General features: G+C 42.2%; 1 long non-coding RNA gene across 1 annotated transcript in view; it reads left to right on the forward strand.

Annotated features, from left to right (window-relative positions):
• The first annotated feature begins 1,412 nt into the window (after nucleotides 1–1,412).
• Nucleotides 1,413–23,428, forward strand: part of LOC133278033 (uncharacterized) — a 34,227-nt gene continuing 12,211 nt past the window's right edge. Inside the window, exons 1-2 of the long non-coding RNA XR_009746428.1 lie at nucleotides 1,413–1,513; nucleotides 5,953–6,051. This is a non-coding gene — a long non-coding RNA (uncharacterized LOC133278033). The remainder of the gene's footprint in view (nucleotides 1,514–5,952; nucleotides 6,052–23,428) is intronic.

Raw genomic sequence — 23,428 nt, forward strand, 5'->3', positions numbered from 1 at the left:
CAGAAAGCTGGGGCCTGGCACCTTCTGGTGGCAGAGGCAGCTCCTCCCAGGAGGAGGATGTCCTCAGCTTGCTCCCTTCCAGCTCCATTCCAAGGACCAGGCAGCATTTGCTACTGCTGCTGCTTTGGAGGTGAGAGGAGATGGAGAGGTTCACCCATTCTGCCCCACAACCCAAACCTGTCCCAGCTGATGAATGCCAGCAAGGCGCTGCTCTGAAACTGAGGCAGAATCATAGAATTGTTTGGGTTGGAAAGGACCTTAAGATCATCCAGTTCCAACCCCCCTGCCATGGGCAGGGACACCTCACACTAAACCATGTCACCCAAGGCTTCGTCCAACGTGGCCATGAGCACTGCCAGGGATGGAGCATTCACAACCTCCCTGGGCAACCTATTCCAGTGCCTCACCACCCTAACAGGAAAGAATTTCTTCCTTATACCCAATCTAAACTTCCCCTGTTTAAGTTTTAACCCGTTACTCCTTGTCCTGTCACCACAGTCCCTAATGAAGAGTCCCTCCCCAGCATCCCTTATAGCCCCTTCAGATACTGGAAGGCTGCTATGAGGTCTCCACGCAGCCTTCTCTTCTCCATGCTGAACAGCCCCAACTGTGGTGCCAGCTGCAGTATTTCTAAAGGTTCTCTAATTACGGTTTTCCAGGAGAAGAGGTCACACAGGCTAAAACACCGTCTCCACCATTGAGGTCCACCTTCTGGATGGGGAATTTCTATCCCTGCACGTTTTAAATTGCTGTTACTTCACTCACCCTCCTTTGCAGTGTGCTGTGTGCTCCAACATGGCTCTGTCAGCTTTCGGGCACTGCCACAGGAGGCGCTTTCCCTCCATTTTATCATTCAGCTTGAGGCTTGGCAGCAGCTCTGCACCTGAAGTCCTGAAGAGATTGCCCTGAAGAGATGCAGATGGAGGCACAGAGGCGCTGCCGTTACCTGCACAGACCCCCGGACTCCCAGTTCCAGTAACACTCGCTGACCGCCCTTTGTTTCCCCTAATGGCAGAGCCGCCCCTCACACCACCCTGCCGAGGGAAGGCCGCGCACTGCGGGGCTGCCCGACGGCTCCCCTCAGGAGACAAAATGGCGCCTTCGTGAGGCGCCCTGCCTCTTCTCCCTCGCAGCCTCCCGGCAGCCATGCAGCCGGGAGAGGAGCTGGATTTCACCCCATGTCGCATACTTCATACTAAAATATATATATCTGTATATATAACGCAGGTGGGAGAGATTGCTCCCAGGCACTGGGGTTTGCATGGGATAAGGTCTGTGGGGTATGGAGCTCTCTCGGATATGGAGCTCTGTCATCCTGACAGGCAGGGAATGCAGTGAGAAACCATGCTGGGAGGAAGGAGATGGGAGACACTTGCCTGGTCTCTGCTTTCTAGGGAAATGTCTTCCCAGAATTTCTGTCCCAGTTGCTCCAGGTTGCCAGAGGATAGCGGGTGCTCTGAGAGGACTGAATGCCATGCAGCCTGCTGCGAGCCACTCCTGAGGGGAATTTAAGGTGAGACTCCTATAGCACACTTTATCATCACAGGTCTTTCTGCCCCTGAAACTGGGACAGTTTAAATCCATTGCTTTGTTTGTTTTTTTTAATTATAAACCTGGGACCTCTTCTAGTTATTCATTTTGTTGTGAGGCTTTTCAGTTCCCATTTAAAAAGAGACATCTCGTCCCAAGAGCTCCAGGGCAAACTCCATCTCTACACACATGGAGACATGATGTTGCTAGGCAAGGTTGGTGTTAATTTAACTTTGGGAATAACAGGAACAATAGGACTGGAAGGGGCCTTCTGGTTCATCAGATGAGTCCTTTGTTGTTAGAGGCAGCTACGTTACATAATCCCTTTTGCAAATGAATCTGGTTCTATCCTAAAGCTACCCAGGTTATTTTTGTCCCTCTGTGTCCATGGGAAGGCCTTTGGAGAACCTCACTGCTGTAAGGACATCTCCATCTGAGGAACATCTTGCTCACCGCAGAGCATGATTCTTATTAATCTCAGACTGCGCAGCCTGATATCCTATTGCATTCCATCTTTTTGCTAACACTGTAATGCCCAGGATATACGTGTCTTCCCCTGGAATACTCTGGCCCTCCACAGTTTACAGCCCTGCCCTTAATTTGTGTCATCGGCACAGTCCTAGGGCAGGATCATTCATCCTGTTTGATGTTTTCAGCAATCTCATGGTATTGCCTCAAGAAACTGCCAGTTCCATGCCAGCAGGCTCCCCCTCAGCACTCCTATCATTCCCTTTTTGAAGGGAATGCATTAGGCTGGAATATCCGAGTAAACCTATTTATTCCCATGCAGATTTTATTTTCAAATTTGGGGATATATCTGCAACTCCTGTTCTTCTGTCACATACTTTAAGGATATGTCCCATATCGGGTGAGAGCTTTGTGAACTCCATCCCTGTGCAGAACACCTGGATGTCACAGTTTACTATGGCTCTTGTTAGGGTCTCAACATAGGTTCTTTATAAGCTTCATTTTCTTTTGCTGTAACTCCATGAGGAGTTTTGGACACAATTAGCGTTGACCCTTTCTACAGGATTTATTTCCATCTGATCTCTTGTCAGGGCAGGACAGAATGACCTTAACTATTCATTGCAGAAAAATCCAGAGAATCTCCTGTTTTCTTGTATCCTGACTATCACATTGATTGTGTGAGAATTTCGGGGTGGGGGGGGTGGGGTGGTGTCCTGTTACAAAGAGACCTGTTTCCCACCCTCTTTTTTGGCACTTCTTAGAAGGCCTCTCTGGAAGGGACTAATGGCCCTCTGGGACAAGACCTCTTCTGCCAATAACCATAGGTCAGAAGTTAAACTGAACAACGAAGAATGAAAGCCAGATAAAATGCACTATAAATCTTGACATTCTAATTGAGAACTGTCCAATGCAAACTGCAGTAGTGTGTCTGTTTTGCCTCAATGCCCTACAGGAGACCAGATCCCTCTTTCCTTAATGGCTCGAAGCATCCTACTGATTTTTACTGGGACTTCTCACTTGATTTAGACAAGCAAGATTTGGGCCTATGCAGTCTCTTTGAAAAGAGTTGAAGTTTGATAGTTAATGTAATTTCTCTTCTGCAGTTATAGGAGCAGAAAGGTGGGTTTGATTTTACATAAAGGCATGTTCAGCTCATCTTTCAGGCAGAACTGACATGACTGTGTATGTGTGTGATTTGCAGGTCAAAAAGATCTGTGGACAAGTACAGCTCATACAGAGAATTCTCGTACGAGAATTTTTCTCATACAGAAAAAAAAAAAGCCTGAACATGTCATCTAGATGTTTTATAGATATTTTTGCTGTCTGAGGTAAATGGGGGAGGATTACACCTATTTTACAGACTGGTGAAATCAGCACCTAAAGAATTTAAATGACTCACCCAAGATTACACAATAACTCAGTGGCAGACCCTAGCAGAGTCTGGAGTCCCAGTGCTTCCAAGCACACTAGCCTGACTTGTCGCCTTGGTCTTGTCATCTCTGTCATATGTACTTTTCTTTCAGACACTTAGAATACATGCAGAGTCAAAAATAGAAGAACAGAGCTTGTTTATTCCACTGCATATATATTAAACATCAGTTTTGTGAATAGTTTTTGTTGTTTACATTTACAGAGGAATTCTAATTATTGAAGCAATTAGTTCCAGACTTTTCGTTATTCCCTTTCACAAAGCAGCATATAGATACTGGAACAAAACTACCGCTACTACAAGCAGACTACTGCGTTTCCCATCCTGGCAGCTCAAGAGGACAATCCTGTAACATTAGAATAAACCAGTTTTTTTTTAATGTTACACCTTGGAGCTCTACTCTGAATAGGAAACTTTTCCCCAAAGTATAGTTGAAATTGTATGGCTTTACCCTGAGCTAATTTTTTTCAGCCTGGTTAACATCATAAAATGGATCATGAATATGTCCTTTGAAAATTATGCCAGTTGCCAGTTCTGTGTAGCTTATGCGGCCTGTATGAGCTGGTGCAAAGAAACTTGCTCCTACTGTATAGGCTGTGAGTGCCAGAGAAGAGAGAGAGGGTTAAGGAAGGGAAAATATATACTGGAATGTAGTGGCATAACAAATCTATCCCTAATCTTGAAAGCTCCATATTGCATGAGTAATGAAACTAAAGATGAATTATTACATCTTGCACTCATAATTTACAGGTATGTGTGTATTATCTTACAGGACAAATATTCCATTTATGCTTTGTGATGGTGTTTTTCTCCATATAGGAAAATAAAAGTAGTATTAGTCACATGTCCGTAGCTTTGTCAGTGGCTGCAAAATGTTTTTCTTTCCAAGAGGAAAGCATACTGAATAATGCAACACTTACATTTAGGCTGCTTTTTCATGCATTGACACTTTCAAAATCTAAAACCAGTTCTTTTAATTTTAAGGGCTACAGTGTCTGCTCGCTTTATTCCTGCCCTTTATCATCTTACACACCATGTTCTTATAGACAAGGAGGGAAAAAAAAACATTCCAGTGTCTAATAAATCTGAAATCCATCAGGGGCCGCAAAGCGTTCGTTCTCCTTCCTTGGTTCAGATCGTGTTACAGTCAGCAGCACAACAAATGCACTTTGTGCACCAACACCAATGGATTAAGCATTTTCCTTCATTTTTCCAGGGCGGGAACTGATTCCATTTTTTTTACAGTTTTGAAAAATTTTAACAAAGGAAAGAGCTGCACAATTGATTTTCAGGCAAGGAGAGAGGAAAATTGTATTACAGCCCTTGTTTCTGAGCAGAATTTTAATATTGTTAAAGGATTTAAAAACTATTTTATGATACCAGCCTTCCCTAGCATGCAGTGCTCTGCATTTGCTTTCCTGAGCTAATTTATGAGAATCTCTCTGTGTGCAGGTCTCACTAGTCCTTTTTTGTTCCTAGACCTTCTGCTGGCTGTTACAGTGAAGTTGCACATGCTGGGCTTTCTCAAATGGGGATTTTACTTTTGTTCTTTCCTGTTGCATTTCCCTAAAATAAAATTTTTTTTTTTGGGGAAAAAAAAAAGTATTTTATTACTATTTATGTAAGGAAATGCAATGTGGGGCCAACTTTTGGGGTGTGCTGGGACTGATTTTCTAGTACATGATCTCACAGGTATGAGAGATTTTATTTCTGTGGGCTCAGTTCACAGCTACGTACCTAAAAGTAGATTAACAGGTGTCACATGTTTTAATGGTTTCTTTCTGACCCTTGTAGGCAGACATTTTAGAAGAGTTGAGCCCTCAGCAAGGTGAGTTCTAAAAATCAGAAGCCAAATCTGCACCATTAACCCTTCTAAAATGATACTCTTTCAGATACCTGCATCTCATTTTCTGCTTCTGTGAAATGGAAGCATTAGTAACAAGCTAAATCATTATTAATGAAATGATCAGTGAATGATACCTACTAAATGCTTTTTAGCTTCGTGGATGCTAAGTAACATGAAAACAAATGAAGAATTTGTAGAACTCACATGTTAAGTTTAAAAATGTGCGTGGAGATAATCCTTCAAAACTTGTTCCACACAAAATGTTGCATTTATCAAATCCAGAGCAATTTAAAAACTGAATACTAACTGATGTGTATGGTTTTAAGGAAGAAGCAAGAATTAGCTAATGGAATGAGGGCCCTTTCACATGGCACAAGTTTTTAAGTCTACAGGAAGAAAAGTTGAAGAGCAAAGAAAAAGCAACAGGGCAGATGTTGAAAGACAATCGTTCAAATGGCACATGCTGATCTGAATGATCTGTATTTGTGTGTACAGGATTTGGGGGTTTTACACTGACACATGAGCATTTTCGTACATACCAAAATTAATCACTTGCATATACACAAACTGGCAGATTTTAAACCACTGGCATTGAGTGGCATGCAGATTTGTGGGGCACAGCTGTAAGCAGGATCTCTGCAAGGATTCACTGTGATATTAACTTTGGTCTTGTCCTCAGCTTAACCAGAAGAGTCAGCAGAGCAAACACTCCATCCCATCCCATCATTGGCTTCTGTGCTGGATTAAACAAGGCTGGAATTCAGACCTCTCATAGCAGGTAAAAAGATACATGATGTCTTCCATGTTACTTCTGCCAAAGAGGGTTCTTTTTTCCCCCATATCACAAAGTCTGATGCTTTGAGTGTGCGGTGGACACCTGTGCATTGTAGAAGGGTATTTCTGCTGCACTCAGTTTTCATCAGGGGTAGCATATCAAATGTGAAAAACTGTAAATGGTTGCTGGTGTTTCAAAGCAGAAATTGTCTTTTGAAAAAAACGATGTTCCCAATGCTGGCATGAAATACTTGCCTGAAGAAAAAATGTTACGGTCCTTCAGAAATCATAAATGGTAACAGTGAGGTATCAGAGAGAGAAAAGCACTATGCAGATACCTCAAGCTAAAATATCTCGTGGCCACTCATTTCTTTGGGTGACCTTCAGTGTTATGCCGGCACTACCACTGCTTGATTTGTGAGGAGTCATCCATTTAAGCTAAAGAATGTGATCATATTTTAAAGCAGAAGCATCTATTTAGAGCTGCAGTCCCCAGTGAGTAAGTATTTCTTAAGAAACGGTTGAAACTGTCAGTATTTTAGGAAGGCTGGAGGTATTGCAGCCATTTCCTACCAGATGATGTGGCTCTAAGTGTGCAGGGTGATAGGACTTTTTTGAGCAGATTAGGTTAAATACTAAACCTGACTTCATTAATGCTGACGGAAACACAGAGCTCTCTATTCTGTGCAAAATTATGTTTTGAAGGAAAACCTCCTTTTAAGCAAGAGTTCAGACTGTTAAATTTGATACTGTTGTAACATAACACATTTCAAAACTGAGTGTCAAGAAGTAGAAATGTTCCAGTCCTATAAGAGCAAATTCATAAATTTTGACATTATTGGCGGTCTTTGTTTCTGCTTTTTAAATGAATTTCCATCAGAAAACCTTGCGTGGGAAATAAATGTGGCAAACTCACTCTCAAGGATCTTGAGGCAAGTAATTACTCAGTAATTTTTTTTAGGTTCCTTATTCTGATTAAATAGTGAATAAGTAATCATCATTTATCTATGGCCTGCTGCATTTTTGTTGTGCAGTACAAAACTGCGACAGCGAGCTCAGAAAGTAACCTTGTTGCCTTTGCTGTACTGGCACCCCTGATGATTCTCATACACTAACAGGGTGGTAATAAATAGAAATGTCTTTTGAATTACAAGTTCCATTGGAATCACAGGGGGAAGGACAGTGTTTGCCAAATTGAGGAGGACAAAACTGGCATGAAAGGAATTTTATGTTCAAGCTTCTCAGAGGGGATTAGAAGTACTTTCTTAATAGTGACTGAAAGGAAGCTGGAATGGTGTCATTGAACGTACAGACTTTGCCCTGCTAATGCACATACACAGAGTCACCACATAGAGCAGCACAAGGAGCAAATGCATGAAGTTGCTGCAATGTTTGAGGAGGTTTTAAAATACATTTTTTTCATCCTTCCATCTCCACATGCTAAATATATAATAAGATACCTTGTTTTCTTGCCCTGTAGACCCACATGACCAAAATGAGGGACATTAGTAAGTGTTAGAAAAAGTATTCAAGTGTGAAATGAATTTCTCAAACATTAATAAGTATTTCTAGAACCTCAGTTTCATAATTTGACAGTTCCACAGTTAATAAATCACAGCAAAAGGAAAGTGTGATAACAGCAGAGCAAAAGGAAGCCTGGATCTATGAAGTGCAACTGAGGGATAAGTGAAAGAAGTATGCTGATGACCCTGAGTTTACTTTTGGGTTTTCTGAGCTTTCACTCAATTAAATTCATTCCTCTCCTCTAAAGACCTATTATGTGCCTTTACCTACGTTCCTAACTGATTTTTCTTGTAATTCAGCTCCTTTGCCAAGTTATTTCCATGATTTAAGGAGCACTGATTAAAAAAAAAAAAAAAAAGAAGAAGTAATGCTGAGATGAAAGGAGCATCCACACTATATTGGAAAGGGTTTTCTAAAGAGGTGGGTTGATTTTAATTAACTTCCTGAATGAAACAATTCAGGTCTGGAGCTTGCAATCTCCAATAATCACTCTTTGGCCTCTGGATGAAAAAGGGAGTCAATTACACAAAACAATGCAACAAAAAGGCAGTCAATGGAAGGAAGTAGTTATGTGTATTACAGCAGTATACACATTAAGGGAGGCCCAGCATCTAGAGGCCCAAAATGAGATTAGTCCCCACTGCGGTAGACACTAAATACACATTGGAAGAGACAGCCCCCTCACTCCAAAGCTTATCTTCCCTGCAAGGCTAGTTCCTGTTTATATATTTTGAGCATTTCCCCTAATTCAAACTCTATATGCGCACAAAAAGCTTTAACTTTACAGTGAGTTGTTGTCCCAGGACTGCAACAAACAAAAGCTTGTTACCCAACAACCATGTACCGATGTGACTGTTCTGCAATACAAACATTGCTTAGCATCGCTCAGCTGCTCCTGCATCCCTCTTTTCCTCTATCCCCCTTTTTATGTGTTCTGAAAAGAGCTGACCTAGACCACATTTTCTCTAGAAGGAGTTAATACAAAAACCTAAGGAAGCTCCCAAGACCTTCCAGTTAAGTAAGAAAGATCAAGAATCAGAGAAAAAAAAAAGTGGCTGAGAGAGAGAATGGCTTGTTAAAGTTCATGATAAGCAGATCTTTGTTAGCTCTTGCCATAACAGGGTTCTGGTCTCTACTGGGACCACTAGCTGCTGCCATAACTTATATAAGCCATGGTAGTACACAGGCTGGCAAGTTTGTGTGAAAAGGGAGAATCAAAGCAGCATACACATGGGAAAAAAAATGCAGCTGGAAAAATGAAAAATATTCTCAGGCCCTGCCCATCTCTGACAAAGATGGTTTCCCATCAAAGGGCCCCAGGATTTGATGTGTCACTGTAGCAGGCTTTCCAATTCCTGCAACTTCCCATAAATTTCAGAAGACTTAGGTTCTAGGATTAGAAGCTCTGAGTGTAGTTTAGGAGCTGTAGCTGTTACTTTGGTTTATTAGCTATTGAAATTACCTGCTAGGCATCTGCAGACTCAGTATGGTTTAAGGTTATGAAAAATCTCAGGTTCCTTTGTGTCCTGGGTTGGCAGAAGGGAACAACACAATTTTCACCCAGGTAAAAGAGAAGCTGAACAGCTATCACAGACCACAGTAACCAGGGAGAGACAACATGAACACAAATGAACTTGAAAACAGTGGGTTTGTTTTCTGTTGCATGACAGGTTGAGGGGTGCCCTTGTTTTTAAAAGATAAAGGTAGACATTTTGCTGCTGTTATTTTTTTTCAAAAGTCGCATGAAGGGTCTCCCTGTATCCATCTGTTCTGCAGAGATAGTTCATCTTGTGTCCACTTGATTTCTTCTGTGTTACAAGTACAGACACAAGCACAAGAAACCAGCATTAACCACAAAGCAGTGGGCTTAATATGCTGGATTGGTTTCTCCAGGAAACTAACGCAGCCTTAGGAGTTTTGACGCCCTCCTTCAGAAAGTCACTTCCACTTTCATATGAGTTTACCAGCCATTGCTGTCTTTTGGCTTAGGCAGGACCTGCATATTTACTGTCAAACGTAATAAAAATGAAGGGAAATCATAGCAGAGCAAATCCAGAGACACAAGCCCAGTTGTCTCCTCTCAGCAGTTCACCTTTTACCCTCCTTCTGCTCCCCTGCAACAAAGCATCCTCACCCTTTGCAAATAGACTCTAAAGGCCACAGCCTATCAGTATCTAAATGAGAAGTACCCAGCAGAGTCAAGGAGTTTTTTGTCTCTCTTTGGTTTATATTTTCTGTAAGTCCTGGTCTGAATTTAATACCATGCTCTGGCCAGCAATGCTTTAAGACAGATTTAATTCACAGCAGGATGACACACTCTCACTTCAGACATACGCCTATGCCACTGCACCTTCAACATACCCAGCAGAGCTCCTGGGCTTCTGCTGAGCAGAGAGTGTAAGTAAGTCGTAAGGATTGTGCTAACTGCTCAGTTTTCTGTTGCTGGGAGAAAGAGAAAACCCTTGTGTTGGAGTTCAGAGTCTGAACTCTGTCACCTGTCAGTTTCACTGACACTAATGTGGTAATTCTGGGTTAGGATTTGGTTTAGAAAGGCCATCCTCAACTAAGCAAGCACATTGGTTTAAAAGGAAGCATATTCATGAAAGGTTGCCCTGGAGTGGTTGTTTTTACTGATATAATTAAGATCAGAATCTGAGCCACTGACTGTAAGCCCAGAGGACGATTAATGAATAGTTTAACCAGGGAAGTGGCCTCTGTGGTAAGAAAATGAAATTGGCATTTAAAAGTGAGATTTCCTTTACCACTCCTGGTGTATTTTTCCCTTTGTCAGCAGAATTAGTGAGTTAAAGAATAAGCAGAAATGGGCTGCAGGAGGAGTAGGGAGGCTTCACGGCTCTGCTTTTATCAGAATGGCACATGTCCTGGAGCTTCATTCTGAATCACCTGATCTATGGGTTTAGCAGGAGAAAATTTGAGACACTTGGAAAATGAATGAAAGTGATCCTGAATGGGAGGAAGAAAAGCTTAAAGTAAATAGCTAAAGTCAATCTGTCGAAATGTCACATGTAAGGATGGCTCTGTTCTGCTTAATGACAGGAGAGCAAGAAAGGTGAGGGGGAGGAAGGGACCCTTTTGAAAGGCTGTTGTTCTAATGTACCTGTGTTTATTTTAAAAGCTTTTCAAGGAGGTAGGGAGGGAAGCTACTGTCTCTCAGTGATAAAAGTTGAGTGATTGAAGACACCATCTGGGGGCAAGCTGTTCTCTGTCTCTGTAGTTGCCCACAAAATTCCTGATATGCAGGTAAAGCAAACTCAGAAGAATGTGGCTGATGGGAAAAGACTAAGAATCAGGCATCCTGGGCTTGATTTCTAGTTCTGATGCTGACTGTATGTGGAGGCGAGTAACGTGAAAGTTCAGTGAAACCACCTATATGGCAAGTGGGGAAAATAGTCTTTACTCCACTCATATGACAGGGGAGCAATGAGATTTAAGGAGTATCTGCCAAACAGATTGGTTTCCTGGTGAAAAGGAGCTGAGACATGTAAAGTATCTGGTAATTCAAACAGACCAAATGTGTAGAGCTAGATCCTTACTGATGGAATTCTAATTTCTGTAACATATCTGTTCCTGTTCTAATTAGACATGGTGTGTGAACATCTGCACCCACCATCTCCCCGTTAATATCATGGTTTATGGCTCCTCTGTTACAAACGGATTCTTGCTCAGTGTCCGATATTAAATGGTTTCAGGCTCGAGTCTACTGTGCTGTATGTGAGCTAGTCTGTTTCAAAAGACAAAAGCTTTTGCTTCAGTTGCTGTCATGTACAGACACTGTAACCTGGCTCTTGTGGAGAAAGCTGGCTGTGGAACATCTCCCGGCAGGTTGCTGAAGATGAAGGTATTCTTGGGTTTAGTTCCAGGAGATGGTTCTGCCAGAAGTTCAGAGTCAGTTCCAGCACTTGCTGACCCCTGCTGTCCTCACACACCTCAAAACGGCCATTATTTAGCAGATAGGAAAAATCTCTTTCTCTTTGCCTCTCTTCTGTGCTCTCTCTTTCATGTAATGTTGTCCTTTACGAACAATGACATATTCTCACTGCTTCTCGTATGCCCTTCCACTGAGATGAAAAGCTAGGTCCAGATTTGTTTTTGCTGTCATTCCAAATGAAGCCAGAAGAGTTATTCTGGGAATCATCTGCACTCTGCACTTTACCTAAACAAATTTGAAAGGACAGGTTTTTGAATGCAACTGATCCTGCAAGGTATACAGGGTCTTTAGTCAATGAGAGGGAAGGACATTCAGAGCCACACTGCAGGAGATCTGGCTTTTTCACAGCACATGCAACATGGTGCCCAAACTTTTTTCCCCATGTTTTGTGATGTGATCAAAGTAGTCCTCAGAAAAAAACATAAATGAGAAAAAAAAAGAAGGGAAGAGGAAAGGGAAGGGAAGGGGAGGGGAGGGGAAAGGGAGGCAAAAGGGAGTATTGTGTGCAGTTCTGGTGTCCTCAGCATAAAAAGGGCATGGAACTGTTGGAACAAGTCCAGAGAAGGGCCACGAGGATGCTCAGGGACTGGAGCACCTCCCATATGAAGACAGGCTGAGGAAGTTGGGGCTGTTCAGCCTGGAGAAGAGAAGGCTGCGTGGAGACCTCATAGCAGCCTTCCAGTATCTGAAGGGGTCCTATAGGGATGCTGGGGAGGGACTCTTCATTAGAGACTGTAATGACAGGACAAGGGGTAACGGGTTAAAACTTAAACAGGGGAAGTTTAGGTTGGATATAAGAAGGAAATTCTTTCCTGTTAGGGTGGTGAGGCACTGGAATGGGTTGCCCAGGGAAGTTGTCAATGCTCCATCCCTGGCAGTGTTCAAGACCAGGTTGGACGAGGCCTTGGGTGATATGATTTAGCGTAAGGTGTCCCTGCCCACGGCAGGGGGGTTGGAACTAGATGATCTTAACGTCCTTTCCAACCCTAACTATTCTATGATTCTAAATGGAAGGAAGGGAAAGGAAAGGGACAGATGATCAACAAAAGGAGGAAGAGGAGTTTGAACTTCATACAGAATGAGAACAAGGATCTTTGAAAGGTCATAGATGAAAAAGAGGAGGAGGTTGCATGAGAGAGGGGAAGACATAATCAGCATAGAAGTCATCTTGTCCTGAAATTTGATGGAGACTGGAAGTTTTGTTAAGCATCTTTCTCCCTAGTGAGTGCCATGAGACAAAAGGCACTTCAACAAAACAAGGTGGGATTACCATCAATAGACTAGGTTACGTATCAATGTTGACATTCCCTACTACACCTAAGAATTCCATCATCTTTTCTATGATTTGTAGTAAATGAGCACAAAATCTCCTAGAAAAAAAAATGAATGCTGTCTCAAAGTCAAGACAAACATCATCACCCGAGCAAGTCTTTGGGTGTGTTTGGATGGTGATCACTACCAATGTCAGTGCAGAACTCCTGAACAAGGAGAGTCAAGGCTTAGCATGGCAGAGCACTTGGGAAGTTTTAACTTGAACTAGGTTTTAAGTCCCAGCTTCATTTTCCCCAGCTCACCATTGGAATTAACTGCAAAGGGCAATGAGTCATAAATTCTGACCCCTAAAATATCTATCCATGGGAGTTGGGCTTTTTGTCCTTGAGGATCTCTGGCTGTCGCTTAATGGAGCTGCAGCCCAAGAAGGGAGACAGATGGTACTGATGGACTGAAATTATACTCAGCTAAGTGCAAAGCTATAACTGTTATTTGTCATTCTAACATCACTGATTTGTCTAGAGAGAAAAACAAATAACTTGTTGGGGGAGTGAGCAACCGACTGGCTGTGGCCAGGCCAGATTGGAAGTGGGTGTAAGGCTCAGCACACAGAGACCCAGGTGCCATCAGCACTCAAGGGAGGCTATTAGGATGTCATTTCAGTTTCTTTCTCTGTCTGTCTCTCTCTCTGCTTGCTGTGGAGGTGGAAGGTGCGTGTGTTGTGAGGTGAACTGGGGAGTGAAGATAAAAATCTGTGGTAAGGAAATGCTACAGCTTTATCTCTGTTCTTTGATGTGGCAGGACAAATTAATTGATAACAGAACCAGCCAAAGCAGATGTGGTCATGGCCTCCTGAACTGCCCTATTGCAAGGAAAGGGCCTAGCAACATCAAAGACAAAGGTCAGCCAGCATTCCCCAAGCACAAAAAGACAAATCATGACAGGCAAATAGCTCAGGCTGCCATTGGAAAGGGGTTACTACTACAAAAGATGATGTCTGGCACATGGCCACTATCCCAAGCAGCTGGACTTGGTGGCTCCTCTTCTCTGTGATTTCTTTCTGTACCCAAAGGCAGAGTTTGGGCATTATATTTTTCTGTAAAAGTGACTGTTACTTTGTGTGTAGTGGCACAGGAGAGTTAAAGCACAAAGCAGACTCCAAAGGAGCAGACCAAAGCCCACACAATGGAGTTAGAAATGCAACCTCAGCAAGTTTGAATCCTCTTGTAGCCGTGTCTTTCAAAACGACAGTAAACCTATCTTCTCACTTCCTCCTGAGAGTGAAAAGATTTGGATTCTAGTCCCAATTCTACCATTTGCTGGCTGTGTGCCTTGAGCAGATCAGTTCCTCTCTTGTGTCTGACCTTCTTCATAAAATGGAGGTGACAAAGAAGGCCACTCTGAGACCTCCAGAGCTAAACCAACTCCAGATAAGATTAGTATTTTTATATCTAGTATTGTTTGTTTCTACCATTCCCTTTACTGTTTTCTCTAACAGTATCTAACAGTTTTCTCAAAGTATCTTCTTGTTTTTCTAACATGCTCCCTATCCGTAACAAACATTTCAGAAAGCACTTGGAACACTGAGCACTCACACCAGAAGCTCTGACCACGCTGCATTTCTCAGCTTAGTTTCTTTGTTCCCTCTTTCTCTATCTGGGAACAGAAATAAATATTTGTCCTTCAAAAACTATGACCTTCAAAGCTGAAACCCTCACCCCCCTGCAAGCAGTTATTAACTAATTGGAGTTGTAGATGTTCACTTTTACCGTAGTACTGAATTCCTGATGTTCATGTATTTATCCTTGGCACCATCATACAGCATCAACATGGTGTAATAACATCAGCATGCCATTAATCCCTTTTTCTTCACATGCTGTCCAGGTGTTTGTCCAAGCTATGTTTCAGTTCCTTGTCACGGATCTCATGCCTCTGCTCACTGATTTTCTGATGGTGAGAAAACCAGGAGACCAGAAAATGCCTGTCAGAAGATGCTGGCTAAAAAAGAGCCATGAAACCTTCCAGCCTAGCCCCTAGACATCCCAGGACATAAGGTCATGTAACAGAGAGCAATTGCCCCACAGCTGAGAAGTAATCAGGGTGCCTAAATGACTACTGCACCCTCAGCTAGGAAACCTGCAGCACAGTGAGGTCTCTGATCACATACTGCAGGGTTTAAGACAGCTACTTTTCTATCATTCACATAGTAAAGCTCTTACACAGGACACAGACTATGCCATGACCTCAGAATTAGTTTCTTTTCACTACAGTAAGACAGTTCCACAGCAGATCTTGGTGTTCTCAGGCATCCCAGGGGTGTTGCACAGCGCTGGCTACCAAGAGATGCTCAGTTGTTCCACTTTTAAGTGTCCTTGTGCCCATTATAACATTGTAACAAAAATAACCAGAAGCGGGTATGTGTTCCCAGCAGGCATCAGTGATTCATAGCAAACTGTACAAACCAATGCGTGACATAGATAAAGGCATTTGAAGCCCCAAGACACAGTTCTGGTGTGTGTGTGCGCTCAGGACTACATCACCAGAAAACAGGACTGCAAAAGCTGAACTGCCATAGTGTGCAACAGAAACTCGGTGGGACAGGTCATTTATAATCAGCTGGATCCTGTCCTTCTCCTGTGGAGAAACTTAAAGGAGAGACCTGGGAAAAGTTCTGGAAGGCAGTCTGGACAATGTTCTCCAAAGCTTTCCTACAAGCAGTATGGACAGCTAAAACTGGTACTCAGGGCACTGCAGAAACAGAGGGATGCTTGCTCTCCCCCTGCAGACTTGCAGCTCCCCTGGGGAAGGGAATCTCTTGATACAGTGCAAGGCCTATTTCGGTTTTTGTTTATTTGCTCACTAGAGACAAGGGTTGACCCTTTTGTCCCTCTTCCCCAGGGTAACCTTGTGGACATGGAAGGTTGTACTGCTGGGAAAAGATGGATAAGAGGGATTAGTAAATGTGCCACACTAGAGAAACAAAGCAGCCAGTGGGGTGTTTTCAGACATGAGAGCAAATACAGCATTTCAGACCTAAAAATGAGCCCTACTGGTTTCAAGGGGAGCGCTCTTGTTTGCAAAAGTGAGAATCTAACCCACTGAAGTTATTTCTGATTTAAACTCAGTGTAACTGTTGTTAGACCCAACTAGCACAGTTCTGGCAAGTCTGTGGAAAAGGGGATCTGCTGAAATCTGTAGTTTGAATGTGAGAGGCAGTACCAGTCTGGGCCATGAGAACACACACCTGGAAAGCTGGTCCTGGGTCTCCAAGTGACCCTCATTCACCAACAGTTTTTCTTGGTTTCCCTGTCTGTCAGGGTGGGAAAGTGACACTGACCCTTTCTTGGAAAGTGATGTGACAAGCAGTAAGGATTAGACTGTGAGACAACTGTGGAAACACTGAGAGATCTCTTGGAATTACAGATAGAGAAACAAGGAAAGATCTTGTCAGCTGGATACAAGGACTGAAAAAAAGGACATTCTGACATGCTATTGCTGCTGAAGTACCCTCCCTAGAGAGGTCTGGCGAGGGCATTTCTCAGTGCCCACTCTTTGTCTGAACTCCTCCACATGCCTCAATCCTAATCCAGCACAGCAGAGACTCATCCTATTGTGTTAAAATCAAATGTACTCACAGGTAAATGTCACTCTGCCATAAAAAGAAAGGAAACCACTTAACTTTCTGCTTCTTTGTCTACCTCCCTCCATAACAGTTCTTGTCAATTTACATTATTCATGACTAGCAGAGCTAACTTAAAATGTATCTTTCAATGGAATATAATGCAAACGGTTTTCTGTGTGGGCAGGGTAAAACAAAATAATAATTACAATACATGATGATAGTGCTTATAACAAAATATTATTTCCATAAATGACTTTTGTGGCAGGAATACATACTCCAGCAACAACAAAAAACACTAAGAAAGAAAAACATCTCTGTTAGGGTATTAGATTCTATGAATGACACTGATAGTTTAATTGCCTAAATAAACACTGTGTGTAGATAAAGTCTGACCTGCAAAGTGAATCCTTAGATCGACAGGATAAAGCAAATCAACTTTATGCCTCCCACCAGATACATAAGCAGACTTCTCCCTATGTGGGCACTCCAACTGCAAGCATCTGTCAGGATCATCTATTCTGGTAGCTGAGGTTTGGTAGTTTATGATAATCTGACAAAATTGCATCAGTCCATTTCAGACATTTTTGTCCTCTCTTCTCAGCGATATGATTACTTAGCATTATGTCTGTAAAAGAACATGAGGCATACATAACTTGATTGTGCAACTTAGGGTAATGAACTACACTGTGCGTGTGTATACATCACATGTATGGAATTTATTTAGGGAGTGAACACATAGCAATGTAGCTCCCCCATCCTAAATCAGTGAATAGAAAATCTAAAGGGAAGGTTTTTTCACTGATCCAGCTGAGCTTCTGCTGGCTCCTGTTAGCTTTTCTGCTAGATGTTTTCTGCTTTAAAAGTGAAGTAAATAATGTTGGATTGAGGTACTCAGCCTATCAGGCCCCAAATGTTGTGTGAAGTATTAAGAAGATACACAACAGTATCTAACAAGCTAATTCAAGGTTAAGTCTACTGTCCAGAGCCAGAGAAGTCAATATTAAGATGATAGAGTTGACATAAAATACCTAAAGCAAAATCCCACCCTAACTCAGAGCTCCAAGTGAATCCAAGAGACAGCTGACTGTGCACAGAAAATAAGTTGACAGGGATATATTCTCTTACAGCCTTAACCAGCACCGCAGATCACAGTCACACAATGACAAACACTTGATTCAAACAAAACTGCTAAACCAAAATACAGCTGTAGAAGTGATTGGAACGTGTTGCACTGTGTGAGAAACCACAACCCGCAGTGTCACCTGCTACGCTGAAATTGCCACTGTTAGGATTTTTTTGGCAATGTTATTACTGGAAGAGGTCCTTCCCATGTTACTGCAGAGTCCTTATGAACCCCTGTTTATTCATCTTCCCCAGGACTATGGTGACCTTTCTGCAGGGTGAAAATGCTTTCAGAAGCCATTAATCTCTCCTTGGGTGGCTAGAGAAGACCCATGGAGAGAAAGGCTTCCACAATCTTCCTCATCCCTGTCAACAAAGATCAGAGCCGGAAACTAGGTTTCTTGTTTGGCAATGTACAGGAATAAGCACAAAGCTATTACAGGGCAGGGCTCTGTAAAGATGAAGGGCTGAGAAACATGAAATGGAAAAGCAGTGCTGCTCAGTAAATATTGATAGATGTTCCCTGTACTCCCTCTACCTCTGTTGCACAGCGATCCCCTTCACCACTGCCTTTCACGCTGTCACTCTCTAGACTAGAACATTTATTCCCTTCACCTTTTGGTTGTTTAATTTAAAGCAGGATTCTGCATTTGCTCTGAAAAGTGAAGAGGTAAGAGAGATGGTAGGAAACTTTCCACTCAAGACGTTCTGCTCAAGGACAGCAGCACAAATATAACTCCAGCTTATTGCATGAAACCAGGTGAAAGGTTTTGTTGGTGTTGATCAGTGTTCATTTCACTAGTACTGATTGCCCATTTTGGTAGAAAGATCAAGTGTTGAATGCTGAATGGAAGGAAGACTAAACTAACCTTTCTTCCCAGGAGGTGATCATTGTAGGTCAGGCTTGAAGCATATTAGATGGGTATTATAAGGGGAAGCAATGCTGAAACTCCTGCTGTGCCTGTTTGGCAGATAAATAAAGAATTTCAAGCTCTGGGGCAGACAGATCAGCAATAAATTCATATTAAGAAGTGTCTGTGAGATTTGCTAACGACTTCAAGTCCCTCAGGGCCAGGACCATGGCCTTTCATGTGTTTATAAAGCATGCAACTCAGTAGAGCCCTGGTACTGAACAGGGCAGCCACATGTTCCTACAGTACAGGAAGGAACTGTGCAACCATTCTGTGGGCATACACGTGCAAAGAGGAACAGTACAAGTTCAGCAGTACACACCTTAAATAGGTTTCAGTGCTAAATGCTCTATCCAGTCTTCTCTTCATTCGCCTGCCAAGCAAGGCAACTTCTCCCCAAAAATAGACAGAGAGGGGTGTTTACTGAAGTCCTGGAAGATAGCTATGAGTTTGAGTACAGGTCTGATTGTCACAGACTCCAGAATGAGTCCAGTTCCTGCTTTGCCACAAGTTTGGTTCTTAATCAAAGAGCAAGGACTTGGGATGGGATGCTCTCGAAATGTCTAAACTATTTAAGAGCAAGAGAAGCAACTGAAGCCTGGTGTGCTCCTGAGCTTCTTGCTCTTACAGTAGCATGCCTTTTCTCCCTGAACAGCATCCATACAACTGAACTGAAACTGCAGCGTAGAAAGGTGCTGTGAGGTTGAATTTGATGACTTTTGCAAAGCACTAACATAAATACTAAGTGTCACTCAGTGGTAGAGAGAGTTATGTGAGGTGGAGGAACAAGATTCTCTCACTAGATTGCTTTCAGTCAGCCACCTATGCTTTTGCCATGCAAAGGTGAGGTAGAATTCCCCATTCAGCTACCCCTCCCTATCATAATGGCATCCTGGTTTCTGCCAGCTTCCCCCTTTCAAATTAAACAAACAGGTTCAAACCTTCCCTTTGATGGGGTATTCATTGAACTGTTTGGGGTTGGGCAGGATTTGAGTCTAGCGTACTGTCACATACAAGAGGGGAAGCAGAGGGACACATTGCTGCACAGAGTTTATATGGGCAGCAAATTCATCCTGGCTTCAGGAGGTCCTGCTTTCTCTGCCCCCTCTCCATCATAATTAGACACATCAAAGAGCTGATCTGTCATCTGAAATGGCAGGATGCCTAACATTTATATCAGAAGGAGTCAAGCCCCGAGCAAACAAAGATCAAGAACATGATGGTGAATGTGAGGGGGGAGATTGAAAGTCTGTCTGTGCACCCCAAGGAAGCTGAAGTGATGGAAAGTGTACAAGCAAAGAAGAAAAGGCAATCAACCTTCCAATTAAAATCCCCAAGGATGAGAGTTTTGTCTGTGTTTGTATTAATCAAGGGTAAGAAATCAGACAACTCAGTGAGACAGGAGGAATTGTACTGAGAAGCAGAGGGAAAGCTGGGGGTCACTGGGGGATGGGTGCACACAGGAAGAAAGAAAACAATGACTAAAAATTTAACTACAAGGTGCTTAAAGGAAATAAAAACCTCCCCAGGTGCCGGGAGTGTTCTAAAGGCAAGACTGGCTTAACTCACCCCTCGACCTAAGCAGCAGGCTTTCTTCAAAGCAGAGACATACTCAAATATGCTTATGCAAAGAGGTTTTAAAGCTTTTATTGACAGCCCTTAGCAACTACGGCTTTCCTGAACCTCAGCTTGCCTAAGGTGAACATTGCGTAGGTTTAATGTCTTCCTCTGGTCAGGGATGCTGTCCTTCACTCTGGGGCCATGCTGGGTGCAGTGGAGGGAAGGCTCTTGCCCACTTCTGTAGCTTTGAATCAGGAATTCTGCAGCTATCCCTACCTCTTGCACCCACAAGGAGCAGATCTCAGTCAAACTCATACTGATTAGCCTAAGGCAATAGATGGTGTCAGTGGCAGAGCCAGGATTAAAACTCCAGTGGTTTTTGGCTGCCAGTCTGATGCTCGAATCACTAGACCACACCTCTCATTATAAAATAATTGTCTGATTTTCCCTTTGAAATCAAAGCTGTTTACAATTATATGGGAGAGAGCAAGAAAATGCAATCTGGGATGGTTCTTTTTAAAAGCATTCGCACCTTTTTATGTAAAATTTCAGCCTGTGCATGCAGTTGTTAGGAAACTCTATTTAATCCCTTCTTTTCCCTTCAATTTGACAGTAGGATTTATTTTGGAGAAACTGTCCAGGCTGAGATGAATTCATGGATTTTTATCTTACAGAGAACTGCTGATTGTGACGGATATAAAATGTTACACTTTGAACATAACATCAATGTCTACTCCTCAATGAGTAGCTGAAGACTTTGGCTATGGATATCTGAGGAATTTATGAGTGTTGTAGCGAAGCAAGGTTTTTTCTGAAATAATACAAGCTCATAATACCATAAAAAAAAAAGAGTATTGGGCATGTGTTTCTCTATGAAGTATTTCATTTTCTTTTACTAGTAATGAAACAGTGAAATTCTGAATTCATAGTAGTAAGTACTGAGTAGACTAAGCTACTGTGTGCCTTGAACTTCCATAAAAATCCACAAAACTACTCTGGCATTTCAAGTTGTGCAAGTATCTAAATACTGGCTGAATTAGGCCTTATTTAGTAACAGAAAGGGGCACCACCTTTGGAGGGACTTGACAGAGTTGCACTGAAAGTTATTAATAATGAATATACCTCTGCTTTTTCACATGGAGTTTCGGGAGGGGTTTTTGTTACATTGCACCTAAGCTAGATAAGACTAACATCAGCAGGAGTCTTTCCCTCGAGTTTAAGGGGCTTTGGACTGGATCCTGGATACTTAAAGAGCTGTAGACAAGTCTGTATTGTAGTCAGCCTTCGTATTTAGATGGTAATGTATATTGCTCATGGTTATTATGAAAATGATTCCAATTAGAGATACCAGATGCTGTGATATGAGGTAAGCTAAGGAAGCTGTCTTTAGCTAAAAAATCACATCCAGACCTATCATTAAAAAAAAAAATGGCTGATATTTAAGACTGCACATACATACTAGTCACTAAAAGCTGTGCAATATCCTTTCCCTCATATAACTAAACCCAGCAAGAAGTAGAAGATGTAGAAATGGTATTTTCAATATTGTCCCCCATTCAAATGAATTGCAGTTCTAATATGTCTCATGGCATCTATTTATTATAGCTACATATTACTTCATTAAACTACCTATTTAAGCAAGCAGAAAATCAAACCTAAAAACTACGTAATTTGTGCAATGCCTTGGAGTTAACACTGCTCTTGGAACTTTGCAGTTCTCTACCCTGTGGAAACAGACTCTAGACATGCATAGGTAGGTTGCGTTTTTATTATCAGTGGCTCCTGAGTCAATGCACTCACTGATGAGTCTGGCTAACAAAGCAACAAGAGAAGGGTGAAAACAAAGGGTAGATTTAACCCCAAATTGTCAAAGTTCTGTGTATTACTTTTTCTTCTTATGCCCTATCTTCAGGAGCAAACTATTTTCCAGGTTCAAATAGAGCTTGGGTGACATGTATATAGCCTCATCTTCCTGGGTGGCATATCACAAATGTGTTGACAGCAATCATGATAACCACATTTTGTTTTAGTGTTAAGCATAATGATAATGATGTAACCTTAGATAGTGCTGTATTGTAATTACACAGTTGTGCCAGTTATTACATAGTTATAACACAGATCAGCTTCTTGATCAGATATGCCCAGGAGCTTCTTTTGCTTTACGCCTAATGTAGGAACAGAAAACTAGATCCCTAATTAACTTTGATTGAACCTTGATTAGATAAGGGAGTGGGGCCAGTAGGCACCAAGCGGGCGGGGAAGTCAGCCCATATGTAGATATGTGAAGTGTGTAGGCACCATCCGGACTAGTCATAGGAAAGAGAAAGGAAACTCCCTTTTCAGGAATTGATACCTCCCGACAAGCACAAAGGAATTAGCCCAGACTAGCCCTCAGAAATTCAAGAAACTTCTTACCTTCCCCATTTAGCAATGCCCCCACCCTATTAAGATGAGATTCTCAAGCAATTCACCTTGGGAACAGATAGATTTCTATCATTCTCTCCTGCCATCACAGGAGAGAGTTGCAGGGAGAGCTTTGTACAAAACACAGTTATTCCTCCCAAGTATTCACTCCTTACTCCTTTTATTTTCTGCTCAAAGTGCTGAATTGTTAGTGCTATACAGAGTCCATTTGGCCTCTCAGAACACTTCCATTGAATACATGATTTAATAACCGGGTGAATGAAGCCAGGCTTGGTTAACTGGCTGCTGGACAGCTGAAGCCTAAAAAGCAACAGATGTATCTGAGTAGAACACAGCAATAATTTTGCTCACAAGACAGGAGACGTGTGAATGCCATCTCACTTTTCCAGAGCTGCAGTGGCTCTTCAAGAGTTGACTTTTGCACCCAAATTTGAGTGTGTTTGGTAACGATACAGACAAACCCCCAGACCTCAGGGTGGGAGGATGTGTCTTATTCCAAGAGTAGAATTGCACATTGAAACTCCATATTTTTGGTGACTATATACATTTTTCTAGGAATCATTAATGGTATAAGCTCTGTAGGAGCTCTAGGTTGTTCGGTATCTCTTAAAATCCAACTACTACAACTACTACTAATCTAATCTACTTTGAGCAAATAAATAAAACTTGGGACACTCATGGAAAACTTTCTTTAAAAAGAAGATTTTTTTTCTATGTGTTAAGCTGCCATATTAATTCCTAACCTGTTTTAAAGAGTTCTTTTTGCCAAAATTCATTACTGCAGATGAAGATATTTAGAGTCCTTGACCACAAAACATGAGAGAAGTTCAAGTGTTATCTAAGAATGCTCTCAGCTGCCGTAGCATTTTGTACCACCCTGAACATGGAGGAGAGCACAAACAGCAGCAAGAACATCTCAGCCCCAGTCTAGCCCAGTATATAATTCCTGTGATGTGAATATCATATTGACTCCTGTGAGGGCACTAGGAGTACACCT

Source organism: Pezoporus flaviventris, unplaced genomic scaffold (assembly GCF_033815535.1).
Source record: "Pezoporus flaviventris isolate CSIRO_AGI_PZ_B2104156 unplaced genomic scaffold, CSIRO_AGI_Pfla_v1 ptg000063l, whole genome shotgun sequence".
NCBI classification, from domain to species: domain Eukaryota; kingdom Metazoa; phylum Chordata; class Aves; order Psittaciformes; family Psittacidae; genus Pezoporus; species Pezoporus flaviventris.